This window comes from Metopolophium dirhodum, chromosome 5 (assembly GCF_019925205.1).
Source record: "Metopolophium dirhodum isolate CAU chromosome 5, ASM1992520v1, whole genome shotgun sequence".
In the NCBI taxonomy this organism is placed as follows: Eukaryota; Metazoa; Arthropoda; class Insecta; order Hemiptera; family Aphididae; genus Metopolophium; species Metopolophium dirhodum.
The window spans coordinates 34,660,548-34,688,449 of record NC_083564.1 but is presented as its reverse complement, the minus strand read 5'-3'; the positions used below and the strand labels follow the sequence as shown (position 1 = coordinate 34,688,449).

The window sequence follows — 27,902 nt, the reverse complement described above, 5'->3', positions numbered from 1 at the left end:
GCATTTTTAATGTCTTTTCGATAATCGATGCCCTTATTATTGCTTAATCAAACTTTTTTTGATGTGTGGATTATTTAAAAATTTAGTTAAATAAAGTATTTAGTTATAGGAGCTATCTATGCTGAATTTATTCTTATTCTTGATTCCAAGACCACAATATTATAATCTTTAATCTAAGAAGACAAAGTTTTTAAAAATCAAAATATCATTATATTTATGTAAACCTATTTGATTGGTAATATGTATGTTTTAATTCAAAATGATTATGTATAATATGCTACATAATGCTACACAAATTATTAAACATAGAATCATCGAGTTTGAATTATTTGTATTCTAGGTATAGCTGGTACCTGTAAATTGTGATGAGTAGTAATTAAAATAACTATTACAGTATTAAATTATTACTATCTCTCTTTGCTCAAGTCCTAACTAAAGGTACAATATGGCCATGTAGGTGCGCTTACAATTTGTATTCATCCTCTAGACGGCTAAACCGGTGTAAATATCATTATTAAATTATTAAATAGTGCGGTTATACATTTATTTATTTATTAATAATTATAAACAATATACTATATCCAGGTATTATTTCGATTTAAAAAGTAAATATATAATATTATAGCTATAACTTAATAACCTATGAGGGTCTTATTATTATACCTTTTTAGACTATACAAATTTCATAGTATCCGAAACAATTGTCTAATAGACAACGAAATCATCTCTTACACTAAAATTATCAATCAAAGTCGTGTGCATTATACATAGGTCAAGATACTTACATACATTTATTATTTGAAGACTTGTTGCAATAATAAATTCTCATAAAAATTATTGTGCGCAATATTCGAACGCGTGTATTTATACTAAAATTAGTATGATTGTAACTGTAATATTATGCGTTACGTCATATTGATATTTGCAAGAATTTTCTTCTGATTCGGAAGTCTGCAACGAAGACGCATTGGATCGTAATCGAAGACGCTGTTGTTATTAATAAATAAGACTCGAACTCGGTTGTGTTTGCGCGTTTTTGTACTTTTTGCTTATTGTATATTTTGTAATAGCTTAAATTAATTTTATGATTTTACAAATGAAATACCAAAAATGGTTATCTTGCATTTATGCACTTTATGTGGAGAATTTTTTATATTAAGAACATATTATTTTTTAACGCATATTTGATGGTATAATTATTAACAACTCCGTAAACTAAAATTAAATACATTTCTAGATCTTGTGGCCATGTCATGGTTTCACGTCCAACAATACATATTATAGAGCCGTATTTATTTTGTGATTTTCTACGCGTACCTATATCGTTTAATGATTGTATAAACGACGCGTGATGAAGAGTATAGAGAAACTGTAGGTACACCGTACACCAGTAGTTAAGTGAAACACGATAACGTGAAAAAGTACAGAAAACTCACGAAAATAAAATTATTTTCAAGCGCGTATTTAAACGTTTTCATTTGCAGCATTAATAATGCTCCTTCGTAGAACATCAAAGCTCGATTCCTACACATAGCACGACGACGAGGAATGACTCGCGACGACACATACGGACGGCGATTACTCGGATCGCGGCGTGCAGAAATACTTTGGAAAAAACTATTTGCTAAACTAGTATGGTAGTTTATAAAACCTGATAACGTGAAAAAGTACAAAATACTAGCAAATCCAAAAATGAATAAAATTATTTTTAATCGCGTATCTAAACGTTTTCGTTTGCAATAGTATATAATATGCTCCCACGATCAAAGCTCGAGCCCTACACATAACACGACGACGACGACTGACTCGCGACGACACACTCGGCCGGCGATTACTCGGATCGCGGTGTGCAGAAAGACTTTGAAAAAAAACCGTTTGCTAAAATATAATAGATCTATAATGCCCTTTGGTGTTCACACAGGACACGGGACACGAGGTGTGTGCGTGCACAAAGTGTGGGAAACCGATGGACGATCGCGAGCAGCGTGCCATCAAGGCGGCGTTAGTAATTTTATGCAGGAATCGAAGGACGAAGGACCTCGCGCGAAGAAGGACTCGTCACACCCGGGGAACAAGTGCCGCCGCCGGTGAACCGGTCGCGCGACGGAGAGAGATAGAGGAAGCGTCCGTTCGGGGTGCCGGCAAGCGGACGGCGTGCGACGGAGACGGTAGCTCGGCCGTGCAAAAACCACCCCCTCGCCCGCAGAGACGCACAAGCGTAGGCGGCTCTATACCTGCAGGAAATTCCCATGGGACCGGGTAGCAGGTCATTATTATTATTGTTGTCTTTGTGTATTATTATTATTATCGTTTATCCGCATTATTATAATAATATATTACAATAAATCGCTACCACCGACGTCTGTGTGGCTTCTGCTTCTGCTGCTGCTGCTGCACCGTTGTTTTATCATTGTTTGTTTTCTGCAGAGACCTGCAGCAGCAGCAGCACCTCGGCTCGACAATTTTCTCACAGTCGCCGTCTTCTCCGCCCGCATACAGTATCGTACCGCAAGTACCTAATATATACCTATAACCTGGTCGTCATTGTCCGATCGAGATGACCGCAGCCATGGTAATATAATATTATATTCTACGATATCGCAGTCTGCTGCCGGACCTCATCCGCGGAGTATACGTTACTTACAACAATGTTATATTACAATATTGTTCGAGTCCAAATTTATTATTTATTACTATTACCTATATTAAGTATAAAGTGTTCTAACGCTGTCGTGTACTTTTTTTTTAAGTGATATTGTTTCGATGTTTTCATCTTTGCTAAACTTTCGCGTTAAAAATATATATTTACGTCGTTTGAAGTACTTAAATAATTCACTACATTCTAATATTATACGGTTTTTGCAAAATAAATTAAAACTGTATTTACCATATTTTGTTAAAGTTCGGCTATTATAATTTTTAAGTGATAAATTTTTTCTAACGACCTTTATTTCTTTTCTTAAAATTAATATATTTTATTTGAACATATTATTAATGAATATTCAAACAACGTTTACTACTTTGGTTAATCGTTTGAAGTTTCTGACCCCGTCTTCTTTAAACGTATTAATAGGTATACAGCATATTAACGTCTTACACAATGTATAACTTATAATTTTAACTAAATAATACATTATAGTTCAACTGTCGATATTTTCTGAAAAATATTCTGTTCCAAAACATTATAGGTAATATACGATAGAACATAAGTTGCGCTTCATTAAAATATTTTAAATAACTAGTGAAAAATAGATAAAATAATCGATTTTTTTCCAATAATGATGTTGAAATTAAAATTTAAATTGTAACGGTAAAAATTTTTTCTGAAAATCAAAAAATATGCAGATAAATTAATTGTTTTACACGAAAATAAAACAAAGCGTCCTGCGCCGTAATAGTATAATTTTATGTATGCTTTTTTGTAACTTTATCAACCACTCTGCACACCGTGACCGGTAAGTGATGCGCGAGACTGCAGGCACGATCGGTGGAGTTCCGGGGTTTTCCCCCACACCCCCCTTCGAGTATGTATTATTGATTTTATTCGGTTTTCCTATCAGACAGATTTTATTCCTGTTTACGTGGACGGACAGACACAAAAAAAAACGAGCGCTTCGTTTTTAAAATTTGCCCAGGACAACAGTATCGTACAGCAATTTTTAATTAATACGTCCGCACGGCCGAGTGCACAAACCTAAATATATACGATAGAGCGTACATACTACATACACTATTATAAAAATAATTAACGTTCAAATTTAACTTTTAATCACGATGGTCTATGTAGTTAAAACATTTTTTTTTACTCCAAATACCTTCAATCATTTTTTTTTATTTACAATAAACAATAAAAAAAAATACCAAGTTAAATATGCTTTTAAATGAAATAGGCATATTATATATTCTGGTTGTATTTAATATTCAGTTGTATTTAATGCATGCATTTTTTAAGTAAACAGTTTTCGTTTTTTAATTATTTATTAACTACAATTAAAAATGTTTTAAATCATAACTCGGCCAACTCGATTCATTTCTTTATTAAATTTAGTATTTTTCAACATAATGAAGTGTATTTATTGTTGAAAAATGAGAAAGCTCCTAAAAAAATGTACAAAAAAATATTTTTTATTAGCACAACAAAACAAACTCCTGAACGAAACAATCAGGAATACAAGATATCAACGTTAAACATTTCCATTACTAGTTTCTATTTTATTTTAACACATATTATTCTGGTAATATTAATAAGCCCCACACACGATTGTTATTTCTATTTCTAAGTATTCTGTACAAATCCATTATCATAGGTATATTCACTGTTATTATATAAAATTATGTTTTTCATTATCAACTGAAAAAGGGGTTTATTTGCGTTTGTGCAATATCATTCAAATTGTATTTATATCTAAACACAATTAATTATTAACTTTTCATCATTGGTATTGAAGCTAAAAAACTAATATATAATAAAATATAGGCACCAACTTATACTGTATTTATGTGCCTAATGTACATGGAAATACTGTAAACTCCATTTTCTAACTTTAACCATCATACTGCAGTATTGTCCATTTATTGAACAGAAATTATCTAAAACTATAGTCAATATTGAAAATTCAAAAACACTTAATATACTGATGTGTTTGCATAGCTATGATAACAATTTTCATCTTATCAGTCGTCTGTTCTGTAGTGAAAATTTTTAGCTTTATCTATAAATTATAAAATAATACAATTTGGTATTATTTCCTAGTAAAAACATAATAAAATTGTAAATTGTATTATAAATTGTTTAGTCTGTTGTCTCCGATACACATGATAGTTTCTTACCTAAACTGCATAATATTATTATACTTATACTTACTTATTGGTGTAATACTTAATTATATTCAACTCATAAAAAGTTTATTTAGAATATAATAAAATTATAGCCTATGCCCTATAGCTATATCTTAGATTTTTAAGACACATAAAAAAAATACTTTAAATCCAATGAAGATTTTATAAAATCACAGGTAAAATTTAAAAAATAATAATCAGAAAAAAATCCTATAATAACGAGGACAAACATGGTGCAGGGGCAGGACACTTAATACAGTTTACACTACAATATTGCATTATAAATATATGTATCGATTACACTGTAATTCCTTGATTATAGACTTCACCAGCATTATAATATACAGCAAGTCCATCGTGACACCGACACCGCCAGAAAACAGCTCCGGACATGACATATTGAACCGTAAGTATATAAATTATTAATACCTATATATTATTTTTTTTTATTCATGATATCGTTTCGATAATAATATTCTGTCTGCACGATATATAGGAACACACATAAACACACATAGGTACACATGCGTTTTAAGTACGTACACATGATATCGCCTATATTATAGTGTCCATTATGATTTGTTGTTATTATTATTATTATACTAGCTACTATTATACACGATATACACACTGACCGAGCCGAAGTCGCGATAACAATCTCCGTGCTAGTAGAAACTTAATGTCCTTTCCTGTTGAAAATCGCGTGTCGGTTCCTCCTATATACATACATTAGTTTGTACGAGAGATACACAAAGCACACTCGCCCGCGTCGCATACACATAATGTCCACTTCCGATGTTCACATGCAAAACCCCCTGAAAAAAGCACCAAACAAAAAAAAAATAACATATATAATCTAGTAATAAGGTCACAGGTGTCCTCGTGTGCTGCAGATCTTGCGATAAATAACATACAATAATAATGCCGCCGCCGCCGTATATAATTTTATATTTTCCTTAATGTGGTTTTTCGTGTTTTCGAATTCGTGTTCATCGCATTCGAACAATAAGCGTTTCCCACACCGCCGACCGATCTACACGGCGACAATCAATCGAAACCTATAATACTCGTAACGAGCTCGGATATATATATGAGTGGATATGAACACTTTTTTTTTATAGGAAAAATGGCCACACCTGCAGAAAATTGCACAAATTGCACACCAGTGCACCTTTGTGTGCACCACAAACACGAATCTTTCACGCAGTCCCCAGACTAAGAGGGAAAACTATTTTAACTGTGTGAAAAACAATGTTAAAAGGCATTTAGAAATTAAATTTTCATTTATCAACTAATAAGGGATGACAAATGACAACTTTTTTTCTAGACTATACTTAAATGTTTTTAATAAAATTCATAAAAATAAACCAAGCTCTTTCCCGGTTCTTAGGGCCATCTACAGTCAGGACACATAGGTCTGCCCACACATGAGCTCAGTGATATAATTTCGTGTACCTGTATGGCTATATATAATTTTATTATAACATGTGCGCAAACCGGCAGTAGTCGTGTAAAACGTTAATTAAAACGCTGCAACAAATCGCGACATTTCGGTGATTAGTATAATATTATTATTGTTATAGACACAAATATCGATTAGGCATGCCTATATACGCATCGCACATTTAAATATTTCTCGCGGTCCAAGTAGATTTATCACAGCAAAACGGCTTACCAGCTCTGCACGTTTAATTTATATATTTCATAATTTTGGCGGCAATGTCGTTAATTTTTTTATTCAATTAATTCGAAAACGAACATAAGCCGCGATTGATGGAATCACGCATTTTCAAAAATTGATCAAGATTATAAAAATATCCATTTGTAAAAACAAGGATAAATATTAATTGGTTGATTATACAATTTCGGAAATGTAATTCTTTCTAATTCCACTTCTATTATTAGTTTACGCGACTGCAACATGACAATATATACTTTACCTTATTATATAAAATTATAAATTACTATGTACATATTTATACACAACGGTATTATATAACTTTAACTTTGAACCAATTCCTATCGTTATACTTATGAGTTATGACTGTATTTGTGCATCTATCATTTCGGATTTCTTAATAATTGAGAACAATTTTATTCTAGAACTTTATTTTAGAACTTATAACTCATAAGTGATAACAAAACGTGAATTCGAATTGTTAATCATTTTATTTAGTATTTTAGTCCATTCATGTTATTTTCTACGTGAATTATTTTCTTTATTATTGCAGTTTTAATGTTTTAAGAAACACTTTAGTGATTATGTAGGTATAGTAGAATATTGTACATAAAACTCATCCCATATTACATTTGAAACGATATTTTATATACTGGTCGAAATAAGTCAACACTAAAATAACAATTAAATAACTTAGAAAATTAAATTTTGACTTTTTAAGTACCCGTTGTTGCGCCGCATTTATAATTTGGTGAAAATGTGCATACTATAGTATAATATTAAACTAAAGTTGTGATATTATTTCTTTAAACGGGTATGATGTCCAATAGTAAAATTTAACGAAAAGTACGTCAAATTAATTTACAAAAATAATCAGGTAAATAAAGGATAGGTACTACAAATCTTGAAATTACGTGTGAATGTTAAATCCAATTCTTAATAATTATTTGTTATAATCTGAGTAAAGTAGTGTACTCATTGATTAGACGCGTCAGTCGATCAATTGGATTATTCTTATCATAATATTGTTGTTGTGGAAATGAATGACAAAGTGAAAATATGCGGATCCAGAGGAAAGAGCAGGATCAACTTTTGCAAGAATCCTACCAAGTCGGTTGTCAACTGTCTATCTGCTACGACAGTATATCACAACGTATTAAAAATTGAAATTGTTTTCATATTATACCTATCTATAACATTTCGTACACGACGTGATAATTTATTTTTATTTTTTAGAGAAACAGTTATTATTTCGGTAGTTATTTCAACACCTGTTTTTGTTGACGTGCGTGCGCGTACCGACTAATAATGTACAAAGTGTCCATTTCAAGGTTCCATTATATAATAATATATCACTCTGCACCGCACAAAAACAGTTTCAAAATTATATTATATACAACCTGATATACTTACGGGCGTGTATCGCAGTCCTTACCTTTACAGGTTGTACATTTTCGTGTTTATAGATTATACATATATATGTCGGATAGCTTAGTATGTACACATAATTGGTACTATATATAGGTACTACCTAGTCCTATATTTTTCTAAAATCCAGTGTTGTAGTCCGCAAATGTACAAACAAGCGTGTTCCTGAAATGGGGAGGGGTAAAGAGTAGTAGACTGTAGTAGACCAATTTTGAACCCATAATAAAATAAATGCGTTTTGTCTATAAAACAGTAATGATTACGATTTGATTATTATTATTTGTTGAGCTATAAAGTAAAATGTCCCTAATTCATTAAATTAAGATACTTATTAACTTTTACTACCTATAGCTTTTAGATGACGTAATCGTTGAACTAAGGCGTGTTCGGCCCCTCTCCCTCCAGAAAATAGTCTAAGGACACAACGTGGCACATTTTAACAAACAAAGTCAGTAATTATTATATAGTTATAAATTTATAATTTATAAAATAGTAATAACGAAACATCCCGATTGAATATTTTGCGAATTAAAGACAATGTTATCGTTTTGCGTTCATAACATACCTAATAATATTATTAATATTATGTAGGTACCTATATATGGCTATAGATGTCGTATCGTCGTATCGCGGATTATCTTATTATAATTACACATTGCACATATTATATAGGTACCTTCATCAGTAGATATAATAGTAATTATAATATGGACATGTCGTTTTACACGGTCTGAGGCGCGTAATACGCGTGTCTGACATGATATTATTAAGTACCTACTGTGTACGCTCACGCCAAAGTCGTTAATAAAAATAGGTAGGTATGTTTTCTCCGTCGTTATCAGTCGTTGCAGTTGTAGTACTTACCTCCGAATGGTATGATGTGTTTATAAAAAAAAATCAAAACGCTCTTATATTATTCTATAATATATTATGATCATTATTATAATCCATCAACTCGATAAACATCGTAAATATTATTATTTGAAATACCTGCGCGCGGCGATATATCGATTACCTACTTGCAGCTTTATGAGATATACCCATAAGCACGCATATCGTAAACGATATTATTATTATTATTATTATTAGTAGTAGTAGTAGTAGTAGTAGTACACACATATTATCACCACGTGACATTTCGTTAGCCACTCACAATTGCCCGCGGGTATTATATAGGTATATTGTTATGCTTTTGAATTGTTCTACTTCGATATACGTTCGTTTAAGCTACTCGTGTCGAGTCGTCAACGCCGTTATGTGAACAAAACAGGATTTCTCTCAAGACAGTCTCTCTGTCACGACGGGTGCACTGCACTGCAGTCTAGTATACGTATATATTAATATTACACGTACCTAATATTATAGTACTACAACAGTCTGCAGCGGTAGATATATAAATAAAAAATTAACTGTTAAGTAATTTTTAGTAATTATTGCATTCATATTATGTATTATATTGCGGCGCACAGTGCAGCAGCAGTACATTATACTTTGGTAATATTAAATAATTTTTAACGCGGCCAGAGGAGGAAGGGGGGAAATAACCGATTCGCCCCGTTCGTATGCCGGGCCAAAGATCGTAAGACCGAGAAACGTCTTTTGTGTGCTCGGCGGCTGTGACGGCTGCTTATGCTCGTCGGCACACGTCTAACGTACATCGGACCATCCGGACCGTGACACGCAGGAACGGTTGTACGCGTGGACGTCATATTATTATTATTATTATTATTACTATTGTATCGTATACGCATTTTATAATTATTCGTAAAGAGTATTATAGTTGGCGCGTGTCCAGCCAGGTGCAGGATTGCCGCGCCAAGGCCAAGAAAGGGATGCGATCGTCTTGTACGCACGCCTTTATAATAATATTATCTACGACGGTTAGCGGTTGGCGTTGTACTCGTATATTGTGTGTCATCTCAAGCAAACCTTATATCCGGCGGGAAGTTTCTTCTTGTTCGTATAATCATAATACAATAATAATTGGCCACCGATGACGAGCAATTTATTCGAAATCGAGACGGCACGCGCCGTTACTTATATTCTATCCACACCGGTACAAGCGGTAGCCGCGGTGCGGTTTTATAGGAAATTAGTTATAATCAAACAGAGTATAAAACACAATATTATGTAACAACCTGTGCTCGGTTTAGTTATCGTGTTTATACTACTACAGTAGTTGTACTGCTGCGGTCTTCAGTTAACTGTATTATGTAACCCCGACGACATATTGTTGTCGTGTACAAGTAGGTACCTCAAAGGCTCTAGCCTCTACCTCTAACCTATACATATTATGACGTATCCAACAGTACAACACTAATCGGTGGCGGCGCGAAGACAGTTTTTCGAGCTACTCGATCTGGCTTGAGTAGGTGGCGGCGGTCGTGCAGCATGATTATATAATGTTCGAGCAGAATAATTATTCTGAATCACATAAAAATATATCTATGTACCAATATTATGTTTTTTGTTTTTTTTTTATTAATTTTTAAAGGCATTAACTGCAAGATTATTAGCCTGGATTTTATATATTTATTATGTTTAATGATAAAGTTTAGGTACAACAGTTGAACAGTTGATAACTCCTGTCCAATACCTGCGTGGAATATTATGGGACCATATAGGCGCCTTTTAATCTTACCGGTTCCGGTCGTTTGTAAACATTTAATTTACTCTCGATTCGTATTATTTTTATAATAAAGAATATAAACTAATTTAAGTTCTAAAATATTATAATACAGTATTTATATTCGCACCGCCCGCGCCACTAGCTGTAGACTTATACTTATAGACATGGCTGACAAAATATGCTACTTCCGTTATTATTACGTTTCACTCGTTTTTTTATATTCTATCGCAAAGACAATTTTTTTCTTAAACTCGTCTCATCGTACACGGACACGCCCGATATAAACGTGTGCGTCGGGCATTAAAACAAAATGTATCGACTAGTCTGTGCGTATATATTATATATAGGAGATATTTCATTTGCGCGCGCGCTTGTGAGCATAATCAAAAGCCAACTCTCGCCACCGTCCATTCCCCCTCTTACCGTTTTTATAACACACACACACACACATATATATATATATTATATATGGTTCTATATATTCGATTTTATTTCCGTTGCTTTTTATTTTATTTTTTCCACTCGCGTCGATATGTAGGTACGTCATATACATATAATTATTACGAGTGTGTACGTATATTCTGCAGTTCTCGTTTTAATGGAACGTCAGCAGCGTATAAACGGACTTTTTCAGGAAAAGTGTGTGTGCGTGTGTGTGTGTGTATACGCTGGACCGGCGGCGTATTATATACGATATGTAGTGTATGCGCTCGGGGTCGTCGGTCAAAAGGAGTGGTTAAAAAAAAATCTGCTCGTTGCCATGGATATTCGCCGGGTCAAATACCCGGGAGGCTTTTTAGTTTTTAGTTTAGTTTTTTTTTTTTTTTTTATGCGCGTCCGGTCTCATCCCCGGCCTTTTAACCCGATCCCCCGCCGGTCGCCACCCGTCTGCCCAACCCTTTTTCATCTCTTCCGCGTCGCTCTACATAATATCGCGTATACCTACAGCATAAACTCGCCTCGCTATATATATATACGTGTATATACGTTGCATGCATGATAAAAACAATTTCAAACGTTTCAATGGCCGAAAACTGTATAGAGGTTTTTTTTTCGTTTCGTTTCGGTTTTTTGTTTTTTTTTTTTTTTGTTGAACGCATCCGAAACACGCCTAATCAATCGCTCTGCGGCGTATACTTGTCTGAAATTCGTACTTTATTCGGTTGAAATATATGTATATTTTTTTTTCCACATATACGTACCTATAGGTAGTATGTATTTTATATATTTATATATCTATCTACTATATAGTCGAGGCGCACAATTATTATTCAACCAACACATTCCACAGCTATATGTACACCGATCGATACGATACATAGTAACAATAATACTCATAATGTAGCCGAGCTCTTGCAGAAGCGTTAATATCTGACGACGGGGCATCATTAAAAACCGTTAACGTCACAAACAAGACAGCTGCGCCCGCCACTGGACCGACGCGAATAACCGAAAACGAAATTGGTAGGTACCTGGATTAGACATATTAATAATATAATATCCATGGTACCTGGTACCTACCTGTAAATTTTAAAATTTTTAATACGTAACCGTAGAGTGTTTTATCACAAGAAACAATAATAGTTGAGTTCAATTTTAAACAAAAGTATTGTGTAAGTGCTATATTATAATAATATGGTATTTTGACTACACTGTATATATACGTGTTGTAAGTTTGATAGTATTTTTTTTCTGGGGGGGGGGGGGGGGTAATTGACTATTGTGTACTCATTTAAAATAATATTTCAAATCGTTTTGCACTTTCCCTCAGTCTTTAATCTTTATGATTCATACTATTTCCCAGCCTGTACATTAAGTTTGCTTGCTGCATTACTGCTAGGCATTTTAAACTAATTAAACAATTTTTAAGAAACTTCTAGTATTCTCAGCACCTAAAAACTTAAAATTTAAATCGCACGCTTGTATAAGACCTACAGTTTTAGAGTATTGCTTTCATCTATATAGGATCCCCTACCGTTAAAATTGAACGACGTGTTCATTGTGAAGTTTAAAATTTTCCTGCTACGCATAATTAAATACCTATCAATATTGATCACATTATTATTGCACTTTCATGTACATACTATATACATTTAGGCTTCATATTTCTAGCTGATCACACCTATGCATCGAATATACATTTCCTTAATAAGCTCATACAATCTATTCTTCGACTTTTTTATTCTAAGTATTTGTCAAAGTCCGTCACTCGTCCTATACATGCCAATCTGCTCAATTCTTATACGTTCTAGATCTAATTTATTCATCATATTATGAACATGAACCTCGTTGACATTTTAGACCGCTGTTATCTCATCTCTAAATTTGTCATTTCAATTTATCACATAATTCTTGTTGTTATAATTACGATAACAATACTTATATTATTTCTATAGGGTTTAAGTGCTAGTATTAAAAAATTTGATTTGGATGTTTTAAATTAATTGTAATTTCTATCTATAACTTTAAATAATTAAATATTGTATACGATGTCACGGGGACCTCTGTATAGGTACTGTGCAAATACAGTCGAGTCGCGATAACACGAAAAATGTACAACTCGAATTGTGATTTATTCCTCTATAAATTAGTGAGATACTATCTCGAATAATTCATATCTTGAAGTGAATTTTTATCCCCTTCAACTTCAAGTTATCGTGACTCGACTGTATATCGATATGAAAGGATTGGATAGGATATCAAATACTTTTTTTCCTCGATTGAATAATTTTACGAAGCTGATGTGAGTTGTCATAGCGTGATAACCATATGTATATGCAGTGCCGTGTAGACCGATATTGTATATTATGGTAAGGTGAGAGGGGGGTCATAATTAGTAGTTGTATTGAATTAATTTAAAAAAACATGCATTATTTTTATAATAATATTTTCGTAGTTATAATATATAGTATAATTTATAACATTAATTTTCTATACTTAGTGTTTAATATTTATAAATTATAACTAAAAATTAAAAAAAAAATTCCATAAAATATTTTAGAAAATTGATTATTTGCCATGTTGTAAAGGAGAGGGGGCTGAACCCCCCATGGCCTTAACCATATTATACAATACTGTAGTACGAACGCATATGTGTATGCATCATATTATATCGTATTATATTGATATAGCACTATGTACTATCTAAGCGCAGGTTACGCGAGCGTATATATGGTATAGGTTTATCTGCATGATGATAACGATGTCCGAAGGGCACTCGAGTACTCGACCCTCCCTAAACTACGAACTTCTACATCATAGGATGTACATTGTACATAATTGTACACGTGGTATGTATCGCCACTTCCCTTCACTGTTTTGCGTCTGAGAATAGTTCCGCGGTCGCGGAGCACGCCCTTTGTTTGAACGCCGTGAACAGGCGGACCGCGTGTTTTAAACGGTGTTCTACTGATTTTGTATGTGTATATTACAATAAATAATTATATCGTATACGTATTACTATTGTAATAATCACGTCGAGGTATGTATATTAAAATGTATAGGGTACTTGACGCGTCTATAATAATATGATGTACTCGGCCGTTCCGTCGGAAGAGTATATTATACACCTATATCTATATGTTTTATTAACATAATGTACACATTTTATATAATACGCGTATCGTAATATAATATAGACAATATTATAACAACGATAAACTGTATATAGGCACTCGTATGTTATATTATTAATAAAAAAATAATAGCCTAAAAATGCCTTTAAAGTTAAAAAAAAATATGTACTAGCAACAAAAAAATTCAAAAAAATGCAAAATTAAAACCATATATTTGGACTTGTTGATGATCAAGTTACATTAAGTGCTAAAAAAGTAATGTCTGTAAATCATAAAAAATGCACAATCCTATACTATTATTATACATATATGTATACTCTATGTAGGCATAGTAACTGTTATACCTTTGTACGGAAGCACTGACAAATATCGACGGAAAATATTACGTAACTAAAATATCGTAATGTAATAAATAATAATATCGCCAGTAAGATATTTCATTGACAAAATCTAGTCAGTATAAAGTATAGCATCACAATATTTATAATAATTAAATGTATAACTTAAATTCAAGTATAATTAATATTTAATACCTACCATTATTAATACCCTTCCTTGTTTTTAATTTTTAGTTTACAAATAATACTACCTAGTAACCTATCCACTACTTATTTTATAATATTTTTATACTATTAATTATTAATTATTATGTATTGTATGCTACAAACTTTGCTATTAAACATTAATTATACTTGAATTCAAGTAATTTTGGCGATTGTGAAACTTATACCAAAAATTGGCCACATAATAACAACTTTTTGTTAAAATTTTGCACACCAGGAGTAGTGGTTTAGGAAATTACACGTTTGTGTCAACTAAATAACTTAATCATGGAATAATAATTATTTGTTTATTTTCATTTAAAATAATTTTATTACACTTAGGATTTCATATTATGATCAAGCGAAGAAATAATTAATTATTTAGTTTCAATTGCAGTTGTATATTTAGCCCGATTTAGGTATGCATTTTATACATGAAAACATGATTTTTAACTAAATTTTTTTTCGAATCAACAAAGGCCAAGTTATCATAGTAGATATTTGAACTGATAAAGTTAAAAAACATTTAGTTAAAAACTAGTTAATGTCCCCATCTTTTCCAGTTATGTAATTATATTGTTTCTGTTAAATGTCTGCTATAGCAGTTGCAAATCTGTCTTATTAGCATAGGTGTCATCAGTATAAATATTATGTGATGATAAAAATTTGAAAAATATGCAGTTACTATTTTAATTTATAGTTCTAGGTACCATGAAGTGTATGTCAAATCAAATAATAACGAATAAGTAAATCTGGCGCACGTGAATAATTATTTTACTGCATCATTATATTATATTATTACGTGATTCATGATTATTTTAAACCGTCCACAAAATTTATGTTCCGTATTATTAAACGCGCATACGATTAATAAAATTCTAAAAAAAATTCTCAACGACTTGACATACGTAACATACCTACCTGTACTATATTAACCGCCTTTGTCCACATTATAAATTATTTCTGAAAACAAAAAACATGTCCACTCGCATTAATCAAGTAAAATTAAAATTCGTTATTCAACTGGTCACATTTTTGTGAAATATTAGGTACCTAATATAGTAATACCTACACATTTTTAATCATATTATTATTGTTATAATATACCCACAAGTATAACGTCTAAGTCTTAATACCTAACTGCAGTTTTATTCTCAAGACTAAAACTACTACACTTTTCGATATTAATAACTGCAGTATGCACACGTCGTCAGAATCGTCCACGCAGACTTACTACAATACTATGGTTTAGGTGACTACCTATACTATATAATAATTGAGATACAAATCGATTCCGGCAGTAAGCTCATAGTTATGCTTCATTGTTATAGACCGTCGCGGGGCCGTGTCACCTCGCGGCCGCGTATATTACCGGAAATAACGAGCGCGCCATCGTCATGTCTGTATTAATTCGAAACTATCTAAAAACACGCAATAATGATAAGAACTACATGTGTCCATTTCAGACCTGCCGCCTCATCGCCCAACCCTGTAGCAGTTCAATTAGGCTAAAAGGAAACTCGCGGTCCGTTCTTTCGTGACCATAACACCTAAACCGCGCTCTTCCCCTCGGAGCCGCCATCGGTGCACAAAGTCGTCGCCCACGCAATTTATTATAATATACACAGTGTACTACTACAGTTGCAGTTATAGTCGTATTATACACCCGTCCAAGAACTATTTCATACGAAACAACAAAAATAATTTGTAGGCGACAGTGCGCGTGTGATATAATATTATATGTTAATATAACGACAATATCATAGGCGCCGCGCCATGATAGGTACTGTATATTTAAGCCCAGGATCAAAATTATTTTGGTACCCAACGTCGGTGACGTCTAATTTTATAGGTGAAATACCGGAATATACAATGTTATAAGCACAATAATTCTATGTTGTAAGATTTAGTATATTATTATAATTTAATATTTTCACCCAAATATTACGCGATTCAAGTCCGAAACACTGTGTGGAGGAAAACTATGGAATGTGCCTTTCTTTTCTTTTTTTTTGTTGAAGAAATTAGCCCCACCCGATAATATTATAATACAGTAAACAAATACGTTCGTGTGCCGTTTCAATTGCGGTCGCGGGCGCAGCACACCGTAACGCCGCCGGGTCCGCGGAACAATTATTAGGTATTATAATATTATATAGTCTTACGGCCGTACAGGTCGGTTCCGACTTCCGGATTTCACAGTGCTGATGGTCGTAGCTATAATACGTCGTATGCGACGAGGACAATAATCTGGACGTGCAGGTCGGAGGAACTTGTGGTTTTTCGCGTTTCCGGTACGGATTCAGGATATCCTGAGACCGGTTATACGTATATATATATTTTTGTATTATGCACAATTCACATATATAGGTGTACAATACGAAATTAAAACGTGGATTTGGTCAAGTGATCACTGATCGTCGTCGTTATCGTCGTCGTCCTCGTCACGGTATGTTGTCGGTCCGATCATCCACGAAGGGGTTTGTCATGATATGATATGTATAGTTATTTGTTTTACCTATACCTATATATTATATTCTTTTATTAGTTTCAAAATTTAAAAAAAAAAAAAAACGGTTATAAAATCAACGACATTCTTCCGGTTCGTATTATTATATGTATATAATAAACAGACATCAAAATAAAAGTATTTACGGTTTACAGCTGTCACTATAATAAAAATATTATAATATAATGCCACCGCGGGGACTTGTAGTTTGTCTACACGCGTTATTATAACATAATAATATGACAATAATGCGTGTATTTAAAATAGTAATTTTTTTTATTTGAAACAACAATAAAAAAGCAGCTTATCAAGTTTTTATGAATTTACCATCTCGACTAAAATATATCATTAACTATTTATTACACTGAAGTACCTACTCACAATGTAAAATGTAAAACGTATTACAAAACATTTTGTTTTAAAACTGCAATCGTCCATATTTTCAAAACACCTATAAAGAATTATTATTTAGTCATTTACTTTAAAAACAAAATTACAAATTTATTTTTATTTAAGCTTCTTAAGAGCAAGGTTTAAGAGTAATATTTGTTTCCTCTCTCCGACCTGCGTGAAACATAGCCAAAACGCATTCATGTAAAATCGTTTTTATGATTTTCTAGTAATTTAGTAATTTATTTATTATTTATTGGTGGGAAATGGACAATGGAGGAAAACGGTATCTCGTTTTTGGAGGAAAATAGCTACGGCCGTTATTTTATCCATGGTGGAACGTTTTATAGACCCCCTCCCCCCTCCCATGCCGTTTCCAGTACATTATATCTTAGTCCGCGGGTATGCCATACTCTCAAAAATATTGTTCTCCATCATTTTTGAAATTTGTTGCTAAGATTATTTATAAAAACTTAAAAAAATCAAATTTGCGTGAATGCGTTTTGTTTACGTTGCGCGTGCCAGAAGGAGAAAAGCAACAAACGAGTGCGTTTGACATTATCAGATCCTCTTAATTATTAACAGGTTATACGAAATAAATATATAATATACATTAAAAAAATGTGCTTATCTAGTTATCTATACATGTTATGTATGTCGTCTGTGTAACGTATATACTAACGCGAGTTGTGTGTACCTATATCGATATGAAAACTGACGGTTTGTAAGTCGATGATATTATTTTAGTTTTTCGAATACACATTTTAGTATAATATTAACCGTGTTTGATTGAAGCTTATTTCGACCTTTTATTCTAGCATATGCAGGAATGGACAAAGGAGTCAACGTCATGTCGTCATATACTAAACAGCGGGAGAGAAAACATTAAAAGCTATACCTGTGTAATAAAAGAGGGTGTCGACGCACACTTGCACTATACTTGCACTACTTACCCATATTACACGTATGTACCTATATTCTTTAATAATAAATAAAATAAAATGTACAATCTATAATAATATTATCATTTCGAAGAAGTATAATATCATAATAGGCACAAATGCACGAGTGTGTTGATTTTTTTTTGTTACCTACTCCAAAAACTATAATATAATAATTAACATTTAGCACAAAACGTGTATAGGCGAGTGAAATAGACTGTAATGCAAAAATGTTATGATAAACAACAAGTGTACAATCCTGTGTACCTATGGTGGAAAAAAACAACAATTACTAATTAAAACTATCCAAAACATTTGTTATAATATTCATCTTACCCGGGGCACGGCAGAAACCTACGGGTGCCCCATTAGAAATTCTGCCAAAACACAACACACGCGTGTACCAACCTACCCAATATAAAAACCTACAGTGCCCTCCCCCACACCCAATGGCCTATGTTGCCGCGGGTTACCCAACAAAAAAAAAAAAATATATTCATCTTCTGGTGGCAATTAGGCGTTTGCATTGAAAACATTTGTTTTTATTCGTTTAATGAAAACAATTTAAATGATTTATAGTACCTGCACTCTGCAGTATACATAGATAAATTCGTTAAATATTATAGTCGATTAACATTTAACTGGGTATCAATAATATTTTATGAATATTTACGATTTTATTCAGTAAACAATAATTAATTAATTAATAATAATGATAAAACAACATACGATTACATTTTTACATTAAAAATAAAAATAAAATTGTTTGTTAATGAATTGCATATTTCAAACACTTTATAGTTTATAGCTTAAAATAATTATTTTATAAAACCTATAAAAAATATTAAATCATTTGATTTAGATATATTTGTCGAGTCAATCAATATAATAAATAAATATAATATCTGAATAGTAAGTATAACAGTAAACACTTGTCATCTCGATTATAGGAGTTATTGACGTTTTTAAAATAATTTTTATTTAATAATAGTTTCAAAATTTCGTAATTTAGTAAAATGTTTTTGTTATCACTTATCATAATACATAATCTTTAATATTAAACAATATTTATCCACGGAGACCAATAAAACATAATACAGCTGTTGAAAAAATTAAATATATCAGCAACTGTTTACGACTTACTTACAATTCCCATCTTAACCCCAATCTCTACATATTTGCCACTCCACTTCGTTCATCTATAAATTCTGCTTCGGAATATGAAATTAAAAATGTATGTTCTCATTCAAAAAGTGAAATACCTAAAAATCATATTGCCTAATAACCTTAAATAATGATAAAAATATTTGCAAAAGCATTAATGATAGGTATACTTTCCGAAATAATTAGTAGATTTTTTTTACTGCTAAAACTTTTAAAGGAATCACTCTGTACGGATAACATAATTTTTATAATATAGTTTTACTGGCTTTCTATACGCTTAATTCATTTTTTTTTTTGTTATAGGTGAAGATTTCGGTAAAAATTCGCTCAATTATCAAGCTTGTCGGCGCTGCGTCGTCGTACACCATGATGATGATTATTATTATTAAACCTGCACGTGACGCAATAATTGCTTTCAGATGCGGCGATATCCGATCGAAACGAATTATTGTAAACCTAACTATGATACACTATACCGAATATTACTGTCACGTACATTTAATTGACAAAGAAGACCGGTGGTGCCGTTGCATTGAATTATTAATCATCGCCTGACATGTGGTAATGTGATCGCCAAACGTGATAACGCCGCTCACCAAATTACCTTAATGCTCTATGTGTATACGACCCGGCTCGGGGTTTTATGGACTTTGGGTGTCAACGTGCCGTACAAGGAGGGGGTGGCGGACGGCATGTTACATTGTCCTAAGACCGCGAAATGTGTGTATACCATACCACGGTATAAACACACACACGCACACACACGCACACACACACACACACACACACCTATATACATAAAAAAGGCGAGTCGCTTTTAAAGTCGCCGTACGAGTGATAATTAATTACAAAACCGTATCTATTTGTTTTAGGCAACGAAAACGAAAAACTTCATTAATCTAATATGTATATTATACATAGTAATATACGACGCCGTGCTGGCTATACAACTCGTAACAGCTGCAGTTTTCAGTAATAATATTATTATTATATTTTTTTTTATCATCATAGGAATAAAGGCTTCAACAGTAAGGTATCTTTACCCTATACATCATATTATACATATTTCAGATGTCTTATCACACAACTTATTTTAACTTTAACTAATAATTAGGGTTTGTGATAGCATTATACAGTGGAAATATTTTATATTTTTTACTGTTAATAACTTTTATATCATACCTGTATAAATATTGGTATCGATACGGATGTTTTAGTAATATTATTATTGTGTAGTAAGTTAGTCACCGCGAGGCCGAATAATAGTATACAAATAAAAATAATCGCAATAGTATTATATTATTTGTCATAAATGTACTCTTATATTATATTAATTCATTATGTTACTATTATTCATATTGTATTTTTAAGCGCAGGATCATATGTGGTATTTAGTGCCTTAGTGGACATATTTTAGTTATTCTACTATTAGCAATACAAGTGCTCACGGTTTAAGGTAGACAAAATATATTAATTTGAAAAAAAATTAATGACGAGTTGAAAAATAAGACGCATTGTATTTTTTGCACGACGTATATCTACTGCAGTTTTTATGTAGTAAAAATGATAATAACAACACCAATACACCATTTTAATATTATTATAATCTATAGGTATAGATATTTTATATAATTATGTCATTCTCACTATTGTAATGTAGTATATAATACTCGATAATATGGAATTCGTTCAAGATTATATTATATAGGTACTATTATTTATTTATTTGTATGTATATAGACATAGTGAAGTAAGGTGTTACGTTTTGTTATATGTATATAGATAGGATGTGGGTATACGAAAACAACCTCGGCAGAGACATCCAATATAATATGAATCATACCACTATTTTTTATAATATTGTTGTACGAAATCGAAGTGCGCAGACGTAGGCAAAGATCGTTCAATAATCAATTCATATTAATAATGTACGAAGTGATAACGTATGGTATATAATACCATACGTATGAGACGTTCATTATTTATCTAAGAAGGTGTATTATCCATATTCATCAACAATAATATATGCGAATATGTCATTATAAAAATAAAAACAAGAGCACTATAATATATGAACGATATTATACGATATTATTGTATAGAGCTGATTTGTGTGCTGAAAAGTAAAAAAACAGTGGCACGTTAATAGGGGAGGGGACACACTTGGTCATAAGGGTAGATTTTTAAATTTATAGTTTTATTATTTAGATTTATTCTAATTGACAATAATAATTATTGGTTTATACTTTATTGTTATGCGTTTTTACCTATTCAATTTAAATGATACACTTGTTTAAATAATATCTATTATGTAATAATATACCAACGTATATTATAATATAAGTATAATGAATTTAGTTTTCTTTTTTGTTGATTAATTATACTATAGGTACTATTAGTCATTGGATTACCTGTATACTTAATATAGGTATATATAAGTACTTTATTAAGTATTAAACCAAAAATATATATTTTATTCTTTAATAAGTAATGAATAATATATAATTAACATACTTCACTTACTCTATAGTTAATAGCTGATAAATTCCAAATAGGATTAAATAAAATATTAAATTAAAAATAGAATTAGTAATAAAATAAATATAATTAGTGTTAAAAATATGTTTTTGAGGAATATAACTTACTTATCTCCTTGAATTTTGTAAATATACCAGTACCAAAAATAATTTCTTTGGGTACCTATAATACGCCATTGATTGAAGTGCTAAAATTATTCAAAGTCAATTTATAAGTTTCCCTAAGATATTCATTGAATATCTTCCGAAAAATATACTATTGTAGTAAATGTTATAATTATTGTTTAAACGTGCCAATATAATATTACAATATACGATTCAGTTGTTTACACTCATTCCCCGCAGACTACTAACATAATTTTATTGTATACTACTGGTTATAAAAATATGTTATGTATCCAACAGTTGTTTAAAACGAATAATTTATGACTTATTAAATTTAATTGCAGTGGTCGAAGTGACTGAAAAAAGCGATAGACACGTCATTAAAATAACTATAAATATATTATTATCTATTCCGCTTAGAACTTGAAATCATACTAGATACGTGCAGGTAATAAAAACTATTACATTTTTATTTTGACCTATAACATAGGTACCCTTAACAAAATAATTGGTGCATTTTATTTTTTAAGTTTAGATCTATATGATGATATGCATGCAATCGATTATATATTATGATTTATAACCAAGTATTGAAAATATTTAAACAAATGTATTTCTCTAACTTCAGAAATCTGCAGACAACTTTCGAGACTTTCGGAAATAATGTCTCAATCATAAGTATGATGAACGCATTCGTTAAGTCGATAACTGTATCATCATAATAATATATATATGATTTACGTGTATATTATACGAGATGATTATTTTAAAGGTAAACACTCATTTGTCTCATTTTCTAGATAAGTATTAACGTATTTACAAAAATTGTTTGAAATATTAGGTACTTTTTTAATGACACCAAACATTTTTAATTCCGTCTCCAAAAACAGAATATATTTTTGAGAATTTAAAAATTGGGTTTTGAACAAGCAATTTATTAGTTATAATAGTAATTTATTAAAGTTTTTTAATTAAAAATATATACAGTTATTCTAACATAAAAATGTTTAAAAATATATAACGATAAAAATATTGGCAAATGTTGTTTTTTCATTTTTAATGACTTTAAATTATGTTAAAAATATATTTTCAAAAATATTCATGCTTTTCGAGAAAAGTGTTTTAATTTGAAAGACTCCTTGTATTTGTATGTAAGTTAGTATCGATAGTACCTATAATAAGTATGTTAATTATTTCATAAATTGATCACGACACGGGTATTATTTAGTTAATTTTGTGTGTACATATTATACACTGGAGTCTTCTCTAATCAATAGTTTTTTTGTCGTTGTATACGTCTTGTATCATCTTCTCGCACAACCAGTTAAGTTTTCGAAAACGCGCACTCTGCGAAAAAAAACGGTTTTGATGTCCCTATACGTGCATAATAATTTATTTTATTAATTGACGACAATGGAAACGAAGAGTAGCTCATGGACACGATGGAAACGAAATATATAATATACACGATATATCCTATTGTTACGGCTGCCCGAAATCCGTTCCCCCCCGAGAACCCAATATCCGGTGATGCGCTGAAGCGACGATTTTCTACGGACACGATACATTTTACCGGAAATCCGCGTTTGGCGAAGCGTTCTCCACCTACGACGAGACAAAAACATCAAGTCGTTAAAATCAATATAGGAATGTAAATAATTAATGAGATAACACTGTTCTTGAGTGTATAATATTATATGATATAATATCTCGGCTAGGTATATTTTGAAATATATATTAATTATTTGTTACTTAAATACAGATCAAAACCACTAGAGTTATTACAGCGGTAAATATATAGACGTATAAATTATCATCTCCAACATAATATGCAAATACATACGGATATTAGACAAACCGTGACTTATTAGTGTCTGTGCCCACACAGCGTATACACGAATGGAAAATTGGAAATCGATTTAAAAACCACCCCATGTGTATAATATTCTTGTTATATTGTATTATATAATATAGGAATTTGGAATACGTACGACGCGCACAACTGTAGCTGAAATATTATCGGAAACGATCGTCCTTAATGCGTTCGTCGTTAAGTGTGTCGTGTTTTCTTATCGATTTTCCCAGCGAATCATCGCAAATGGGGTTAAGGTGTTAGTTGGCCATATACCCAAACGATCATCGAGTGCGCCTTTAATACGGTTTTCCTTTTTGCAGTCCGCGCGCCGGGGCGTAACATATAAGGTCTCGGTTTGAAATTGCGGTTCCTTGTCCAACGCCACTGCAGGGTGCCAGACGGGGCAGTATATAATAATATGACGACTTGAACTGCAGAAATAAAACCTAAGGTCAATTTTATAAGAACCAACGTTAAGAAATAATATTATGGACGTTTCGGTAAACTGAATACAATTTTGTGACGAAAAATTCTACTTGTACGGGGGCATACAGTTGTTATCTGCAGCAGGAAACTGCAATCGGAAATCCATATTGCAGTGAAAGTAAACGTGACAATAAAAAAGAAACGTACCTACCATACATCGATCGATAACAATTCTAGTTATATGTCTTGACCATAATTATTCGTTTTGAATATTTTAGATTCAGAGCGGAGCGATGAATAATAAATTATATTGATTTTATGTACAATGAAGTGTTTAAAAAAAAAAAATTGTTTGTGCCTTCTAATAGCAAAAATCATCTGGGGGCCGATTCTTGAAATATATAATATCACGATTTCAAGAAGTGGCCCCCTGATCGTCAATTTCGAGCATTAAATTAATACTGGTTGGTTATACTAATGCTAATACCAACAACTGTTTGTAACTTATAAGTTAGACCGTTTCCGCGCTCAAGAATCGTTTATAGAATGATTTATCGTTGAATTCAAATTTTACACATCCATTACTACAGTAATCTACTCAATTAAAAAATGCACCCGACACCTATTGTACAGCAGAGTAGATAACTACTTGGTGGCTTTTAACGTATTATAATATATTATAATATATAATTCTGTAATTATTGGGCGTGTACCACGCTGCATTATTATGGAGTATCGCGGCTTTTACGCGGCCTCTTATAGTTTTGCGGGCGGACTTACATAGTATATTATAAAATAATAATATAGGTACCTATTATACCTATTACATTTTTTTACGACAACAGTAAATGTAATTATTACAAAATTCGCGTCTTTGCTCATTCTCCCTGCGATTCGCGTACCACGTGCATAATATTATAATAGTTTTACTACCTCCGCGGTATACAGTGCGGCCGTATTCCATCGTTAAATTATTCCGTCGTCCGGACGTCTAAAATACGGTTGTGGTTGCATATTATGTACTTACACCCTTTGCTGTATCTTTAAACACGAATTATATTATTCTGCTGCACTGGCATGCCCCTTGCTGTCGCACATGGTCGGCAAAAACGTCACAGAATAATATATTATATAATTATACCTACTGCGAAACGTCATAAGATAAGACGAATCTTTTCCCTCGAGAGTGGGTGTGGTGGTGTATGCGGCGGCAGCCTAATTAGATTGTTATTGTGTATCTTTTTTTTTTTTTTTGGGTGTGGTCCAAAGTTGATAAAAGTTTGAAACAAGACATAAACGACGCGAGCGTGTGTGTGTCTGTTTTTCGGAGCGTTTCGCGTTCTTCTGGTAGTTTTTTACGATGTTTTTAATTATTATATTATACGTCATATGATGATGATTATGATGTGTTATTTATATACATATATTATATTATATTATATTATTACTGTATGCAAATCATCGTGTCGGGGATGCATATTTTAAATTATACATAAAAACCAGACGATATTAGCGAATATTATTAATAAAATGGGAGGGGGAGAGAGGGGAAAAAGCCAAAATATTTTTTTTTAAGTACTTGACAATTTATAATAATAAAATTAATTTTGTGAGATTTTGTTAAGGACCACATTTTTATATAAATAATTAGATTTTTTGTGTAATTTTAGGATAGAATCATGTGGCACGGCAAACTATAGGTTGTCTTATCAAACTAAAACAGCAATGTTTTAATGTAAATTGTAAAGGAGTGTTTTTAATGTTGATGTACTTATATTATCTACATAAGTCGAGATTCGATAAATTCGATACATCATTGTAACAAGCAAACTTAAAAGTAAGTAATAGATTAATAAATAACAGATTGTTACGCGCAGAAAACCTCGGACAGCCCCCAATACAACACTTATTACCGACAAAAGAGACAATCCGTATTATACGATCACGTATTCGTAACGGTAAAACGTAAGACGTATGGCTTTCTTGTATGTCAGTATGCCACCTGTAGAAAAAAAGGATAGTCGAAAAAAGTCTTTGCCACCGAAGAAAAAACTAATGCTTGGAAACACAAAAACCTTTGATAATGCCGCCTGCCAGTCTCTGGTTGGTGTAATAACCGTGTAGTCATCTTTTTCGTCAGTACATGCGCTTCAGCCATCTCAGTAATAACATCTCAATACCGAATCCTGTGAGTTCTAAAGTATTTTAAAGTATACAGTTAAGCTTGTTTAATATTTTGATGTTAGGGTGACGCAGTGTTTGATTCTATTGACTAAAGGCGACATGAATTAAAAGAGGCTGAAAACCACTAGTGTAGAGAATCATCCAGGTCCTTTACAAAATTAAACAAAATCTTTCAAGCTTTCTTTTATATTCTCTTAATTTTAGGTTATTACATACAGTCTTACAATTTGTAAGAATTGTCTAAGTATAGTATACGTAGTAAGTACTATAGGCTAAAATAATTTATACTACACCAATTTTATATTTTATGTGGAACCATTATTATTCTATGCACCTATACAGTTTAATAATACTCACAGATACTATAGACTATAGTTGAAATTTTGATTTAGATCCATAGGTAAACATAATTATCTCATAAACAATTTACAGTAAAAAAGGGTGGTGCTCATTTTAAAAAAGAAGACTGTATCGCCCATGGATGGTACTCCTTACAATAATGATATAATATATATTATGGCTCCAGTACCTAACTTTTTTTCACATTTGAATTTTATCGTCAAATAATATAGATGGAAAAAACTGACGTTTAAAATTGTGTTTGGGACATTTTTTTATTACTGGGTCATTTTATTTTTCTTGTTTTTTTTTCAAATTTATAGTTATAAGACATTACATTCAAACAATTTTTATTGATAAATGTCTTATTCATTAAATTAATTTTTTTTTGGTATATAATAATATAATACTCGTATGTGTCAAATGCTTATCTTCATGGCTATATAATAATATATCAAATATAGAAATTACTATATTTTTAAGGATTGATTAAAATTTGAAAAAAAAAATGTATGATAGGTTATTTCATGCCTCAGTCGTCTTGATTTATTAATGGCGCATTAGTATACAATGCGTATAATCCATACTTTTTATAATATTATTAAATATAGATGCAAAAGTCAGTCATGTCTGTCTGTTACGTTTTTACGCAGCTAAACCACCGGACTGATTTTTATGGCATTTAGTATGGAGATAACTTAATCTCCGAGAAAGGACATAGGGAATATTTTAATTTTTAGCTTACTTACTTATCATCACTC

The 27,902-nt window shown here is 31.8% G+C and overlaps 1 long non-coding RNA gene across 1 annotated transcript; it reads left to right on the top strand.

Moving 5' to 3' along the window:
• Positions 1-2,629: 2,629 nt before the first annotated feature.
• On the top strand, positions 2,630-21,214 carry LOC132945322 (uncharacterized). The gene is made up of 4 exons (XR_009664545.1): positions 2,630-3,073; positions 5,162-5,245; positions 18,409-18,554; positions 19,999-21,214. It is a non-coding gene; the product is annotated as an uncharacterized LOC132945322 (long non-coding RNA).
• The last annotated feature ends 6,688 nt before the right edge of the window (positions 21,215-27,902 follow it).